Source organism: Canis lupus, chromosome 2 (genome assembly GCF_048164855.1).
Source record: "Canis lupus baileyi chromosome 2, mCanLup2.hap1, whole genome shotgun sequence".
NCBI lineage: Eukaryota > Metazoa > Chordata > Mammalia > Carnivora > Canidae > Canis > Canis lupus.
In genome coordinates, this window is record NC_132839.1 from 88,969,774 (window position 1) to 88,976,410 (window position 6,637).

Consider the following 6,637-nt stretch of genomic DNA (forward strand, 5'->3'; position numbering starts at 1 on the left):
GGCGTATAGTAAGGGTGGAGGACAGAAAAAAATACTTGGAATCAAATGAGGATTCCACTAAAAATATTTAGACGGTGTTGATATTCAAAGTATAGAAAGTGATGAGCAATGACTTTATGCATTAAACTCAGTATTTGATTGAGTCAGAATGTAATGTTTGTGTATTGGATACGAATAACACATCGTAGCCCACCCCTTTGTGATTTTTTATTTATGGCTTGTTGCTGGTTGTGATTTCTCTATTTTTCATAGAAGCATGAACTGTTAAGAGGTGTTTCAGTTTTCTCAGAGATTGGCTCATTCATTTTCCCCATTTAAAAATTTTGGCAACTGAAGCTCAAAGAACTTCTGACTTGCTGAGTGTGCTGGCAAGTTATGGCATATCTAGGAGCAGGACCCGTCTCTGATTCCACAGTCACCAAGCTTTGCAGCCCATGGCATTGCCTCCCTGGAGGCGATCCCTGGTGCTCTTCACGATGTTTATGATCTATAGTTTTACCAAACCATCTTCTCATCCCAGTTATTTAATTTGAGTTTTAATTTCATAATGAGGTATGTAATTGGTCATATTCTGCTTAAGGAAATGCATATGATTTATTATTTTATTCCACAAAAGGTTTTTTAATTATGTTGTCACACACTATGTAATGTAATATAATATCTTGATGTTATTTGCTAGTGTTAAATGCCAGCCTATGGTTCTAGGTAACAATTAGAAATCAGGTTTGTGCTTGAGTATTGGTGTGACCAGATTTATATATGTGTATAAATGTATATTCGTATTGCAGGTCATAATAGGTAGCAACTAATTAATTTTTTAAATCTTAGGAATTTTTTTGCACGTGCAACTCAACTCTGTGTCCTTGTTCAATATATTCATATAAATATATTCTTACCAACAGATGGCAACTTATATATAGATGCTGAAACTTACATTTTGCTCATTATTGAAAAATAAGAAAGTTAAAACATTCAGACCTCCATGTTTCAGGCATTGAGTTCAGGATGCCCAAGCTGAAGTTGGTTGAGACCATAAAAAATGAGTCAGTAAAAGAGTTAACCTGTAGCATCTCAGCCAGGAATTAAGCTAAATCGTGAAGAAAAGTGAGTCCTACAAACCGCAATCCAAAAATTTAAAACAAACGTTAATTCTCTTCTTTCTTTACAGATTCCCAGAATCACTTAATTATTTTAATATTCACTCCAGTGCTTCTATCTGAGAGATGATTTGATTATTTATAGCACTTAGGATAGTATTTCCCAAACTTGGGTCATTCATCACTCTCGCCAGTGTCGCCATATTTTCTCCAACATTTATATTAGTACTGTCATCTGGGTCAACTCACTCTTTTTTCAGTGAAATACAAGTAATGATAAATCCAATAGATTTATTTGTATCAAATGAAGCCAACTCCTCAAGGAGACATTTGTAAGGGATTACTCTGTGTATTCACTTAGTCTGGGCTGACTCATCCTGTCTTTCTACCTTCCTGGTAAACCTGGTGCTGTATGTGAAGCCCCCAGCAGCCTTCGGTCATAGCTTTCTTGTGCTGCTTTTCACTGGGGGTGCCAGTGGCTCCGAGGTGGACACCAAGTATGAACTTACAGGACCCCTGTTATAGTCCGTGATGGACCACTGCCTACGCCAATAGAGTTGGATGCTTATAATTCATTCCTGGCTGAAATCTTGTTAGATTCTTTCCAACCAGTTTTTGCTTCGTATTGTTTGAAACACATTTTGTCCTTCTAATTGTGTGAGGTCTGCAATGTGGTTGAAGAAAAGTGTGCGTGAGTGTATGTGTTTAATCCATTACCGGCTGCTGTCATCTAGTTTTGAGAAGGTACCGATGAAAATTTTAAGACTATTCCATGCATTTTTTAAAAGTTCAAAATCTTTCTAGAGGGTTCTTGAGATGCATTCACAATGTAAAGAATCCAGCTAATCACACCCTGAATGATGCAATCATTGTGTTCAGTGTCTTTCCATATAATATTGACGAAGGTTGGTTTGTGTGGATCAATTGGGAGTGTCATATGAGCAAATATATATGCAAGATGTGATCGCTCACAAAGCCAGGAGTACGTAGTTATGGGTCCCCAACTCGGTGAAGATTGGGCCTAGGTGGATACTCTGTGTGACAGTAATGAACCTCTACTACTCAGCAGGGTGTGTGTTTTGTTAATCATGTACATCCCTGTATAACACGGCATAAAGTTGTTTAGAGGGCAACCACGACTAACAACCATGACAAATTTCGCATTTTAAAAATGCATCATTTTGAAGGCTTATCATGATAAGAATTTCTTGCTGAAGGATTGGTGTATGTGTACCTGGCCTGGCAGCCTTCCCCAAGGGCTCTCAGCCCAGCTGTGCACGCCCCAGGCCCTTCCTGAGAGGATGAATAGAGGTAGCACCTGGGAGAGTTTTATGGCTCCGGCCTGGGGATGGCATGTTTCCAGCGTGCCCACAGGCCAGAACACAGTTGCGACCACACCTAACTGCAGAGGAGGCTGGGAAATGAGGTCCAGCTGTGTGCCCAAGAAGGAGGGAAAGATGGTTTGGTGAACAAATAACCAGATAGCCACAGGGATAGATTCCCAGGATGGACAGCAGTGAGCTTTATTCCCACCTAGTCTTCTTACCCATTAAAAACCTTAACTTTTACAAAAGAATGGATCCATTATAAGTTCCAAAAAAAAAAAAAATTAGATGTCTTGTCAGTTTGCAGATTATGTAATGGTCAACATTTTTAAAAGAATGCAGTAAATACATGGAAATTCAGTATCCATTCTGATCTGTGTCCTTAATATTCTTATTTCACAGTGATTATATTGCAAGGTTCATTGGCTGAAGTTGAAATGGGTTCACAGTTGTTACGTAACCAATCTCTAGAACTTTTTGGCCTTGCAGAACTGAGACCCTGTACCCATTAAACAAGTCTCCGTTTTACCCTCCACCCAACCTTTGGCAACTCCCATTCTACTTCGTTTCTGTACCTTTGATTACTCTAGGTACCTCGTATAAGTGGTTCATAGAATTTGTCTGTGACTGGCTGATCTCAGCATAATGCCCTCGAGATTCATCCGTGTTGTAGCCTGCGTCAGAATTCCTTCCTTTTAAGCTGAATAATAATTCTTTGTGTGTATGTTCCCCATTTTCTTTATCCATATATCTGCCAATGGACATTTATTTGGATTGCTTCCATCTTTACGCTTTTGTGAGTAATACTGTGAAAACCCATGTACGACAAATACCTCTTTGAGACCCCGTTTTCAGTCCTTTTGGGTTTATACCCAGAAGTGGAGTTGCTTCATCATATGGCAATTCTATTTTTAAATTTTTGAGAAACCACCATCATTTTTTTTCCTGGAGGCCACACCATTTTACATTCTCACCACCTGCACAGGGGTTTCCATTTCTCCATATGCTCACCAACACTTGATTTCTGTTTTGTGAGGTGATAGCTCATTTGGGTATATTACATTTTGCTAACAGTAAGGTAAGTCATACTGAGCATCATTTCAGATTGTTGTTGGCCGTTTTGTGTATCTTTGGAGAAACATGGAGATGCTTTGTCTATATTTTTGAGTTACTGGGTTTTTGTTGTGGAGTTGTAGGTGCTTTAAGATTCTACTATGTAGAAATCATACTTATAAATGCATGATTTGCAAATATTTTTCTTCCACGTTGTAGGTTGTCTTTTCATTATGTCAGTTGTGTCTTTTGATGCACAGAAGTTTTTAATCTGATGTCCTATTTGTCGATTTTTACTTATATTCCTCACGTTTTTGGTATAATGTCCAAGAAATATTTGCCAACTCCACGTGATGAAACTTTTCCCTTGTTTTCTTCTAAGAGTTTATAGTTTAAGGTCTTACATTTAGATCTTGGATCCATTTTAAATTCATTTTTGTATTTTCCCCCGCTTGTTGCATTAGTGTTGCATGAACTTCCTTCTATGTGGTTTCAAGCTACCAGGTCACAGGCCCCCACCCCCCAATACTTAATCTTCTCCTCAGCTCTTCTGATGAAGAATTTGGCCTTCACAGTGGCAGGTTGTTTGGGGAGCTCTCCCTTCTCCAAAACTTTGCAGTAGCCTGATTGCACCACATCAGTGTTCAGAGCAGCTCCAGGCTTCCTTCTGGAAGCATCCACCCTTGCCTGCTTGCTGACCCAGGTCCACAGTTTCTCAAGGTTGATGGTTTAGCAGAAGCTCTGGCTCCTCTGTTAGCGGTAATGCCTCATACTGACTTTTCCACAGTAACGGGTGCTACTTGTCAAACTTGATCCTGTGGTAATGCGTGCCGCCAGCATCACCCCGGCCTCCTGGCTGCTTCCAGCGTTTGCTGAAGCAGCCGTGGTCCTAGCTCCAGTGGCTCCGACGTTTCTGGGTCTTCCTCAATCTGCATGGCATGTTGGCAGCTCAGATGAAAGCTATTTTTGTGTGGTTTAAGGTAAGGATCCAACTTTAATTTTTGTGTGTGGGGATATCCAGTTTTCCCAACCCCATTTGTTGGAGAGACATTTTCCCAGTTGAATGGTCTTGGCACCCTTGTTGACAGTCTTGTGACCCTGGATCTGCAGGCTTCTTTCTGAGCTCTCGATTCTACTCCATCGGTCTGTTTATCTGTCCTTATGCCAGTACCACACTCTTGATTACTGCAACTTTGTACTAAGTTTTGAAATCAGAGACTGTGAGACCTCTCTAACTTTGTTTTTTCAGGCTTGCTGCATTAGTTTGCTAGGGTGACTATAATAAAGTGCCACAGACTGGGTGGCAGACGTTTATTTTCCCACAGTTCTGAAGGCTAGAAGTTTAAGGTCAGGGTGTCTGCAGGTTTGGTTTCTTAAGGGGCCTCTCTTCTTGGCTTTCAAATGGCCCCATTCTTGGTCTGTTCTCACTGGGCCTTTCCTCTCAGTATGCACATCTCTGGTGTGTGTCTGTATCTTAATTTCCTCTTATAAGGACATCTGTAAGATTGGACGAGGGCCCACCCAAAGGCCTCATTTTAACTTAATCACCTTTTTAAAGGTCCTATCTCCAAATACAGTTACGTTCTGAGCTATGTGTGTGTGTTGGGGCGGGGGGTGGTGTTGGGGAGAAGAAAGAGCTTCAACATAGGAATTTGGGGGGATACATAATTCAGCAGAAAATAGTTACTTTGGCTATTTGGGACCTCTTGAGATCGATTCCATATGGTTTTTAGGATGGCATTTTGTATTCCTGTGGAAAATACTTTTTGGATTTTGATAAGGATTGCAATAGATCTGTAGATCACTCTGAATGGTACTGATCCTAACATCCTAACAATACTGAGCCTTCCAATCTATGAGCACACGATGTCTTTCCATCTATTTGTGTCTTTAAAGTTTCTTCCCACAGTGTTTTGTAGTTTTCAGCATACAAGTCATTCACTTCCTTAGTTAAATTACATTCCTAAATATTTTATTCTTTTTGATGCTATTGTAAGTGGGATTGTCTTCTTTCAACTTATTTTTGGATTGTTCATTGTTAGTGTATAGAATAGTATATTGTATAGTGATTTTTTTTTTGTCTTGATACTATTATATCCTACAACTCTGCTGAATTTGTTTATTCTACGAGGGTTTTGTTTTTGTCTTTTTCTTGAATCTTTAGAGTTTTCTCTATATAATATCATGTCCTCTGGAAACAGAGGTAATTTAACTCCCTTTCTAATTTGGGTGCCTTTTGTTTCTATTTCTTGTCTAATTGCTTTTGGCTAGGACTTCTAGTACTATGTCAAATAGAAGTGATAAAAGTTAGCATCTCTGTTTTGTTCCTGATCTTAGAGGGAAAAGCACCATTTAGTAGGATTTTAGTGATGGGCTTTTGATAGATGGTTTTGATTATGTTGAAGTAATTTCCTTCTGTTCCTAGTTGGTTTTTTAAGGGTTTTGTTGTTGTTGTTGTTGTTGTTAAAAAGGGTACTTCATTTTGTCAGATGTGTTTTCTGCATCAGTTGAGATGATCATGGCCTTTCCCCCCTCATTCTGTCAATGTGGTATATTAATACTGATTGATTTTTCATATGTTGAATCATCCTTTCATTCCAGGAATAAATCCCACTTGGACATGTTGTATAACCCTTTCGGTGTGCTATTGAATTTTTGTTGCTAGTATTTTGTTGAGGATTTTGTACTGATAATCACGGTCTTTCGCCTTTTGATATACGATCTTGAAATAGGTACTCTGTAGATACCCTCCATGACATGAAGAAAGTGTTTTTAATGCTTAGTTAGCTGAGTTTTTATCATGAATGGGATTTGGATTTTATCAAGTGCTTTTGTTGTATTTGTTGAAATGCATGGTTTTCTCCCTTATTCTGTTACTATAGTCAAGTACTTGACTGAATTTTGAATGTTAAACCAACTTTGCATTCCTAGAGTGAATGCTATTTGGTCATATAATATTACCCTTTCTCTATAAAACTGGATTTGACTTACATATGTACATTCTAGGGTTTTGTATCTACATTTATTAGAGAAATTGGTCTATGTTTTTCTTTTAATATCCTTTTTAAAGGTTTTTAGATTAATGTCGTCTTGGCCTCTTAACATGAATTGTGATACTCCATACTTCTCTATTCTCAGGAGTTTTTGTAAGATTGGTTAGTT

General features: G+C 38.7%; 1 pseudogene; it reads right to left on the reverse strand.

The window, feature by feature from the left end:
* Positions 1–3,967: 3,967 nt before the first annotated feature.
* On the reverse strand, positions 3,968–4,415 carry LOC140610663 (large ribosomal subunit protein uL15-like; annotated as a pseudogene).
* Positions 4,416–6,637: the final 2,222 nt, after the last annotated feature.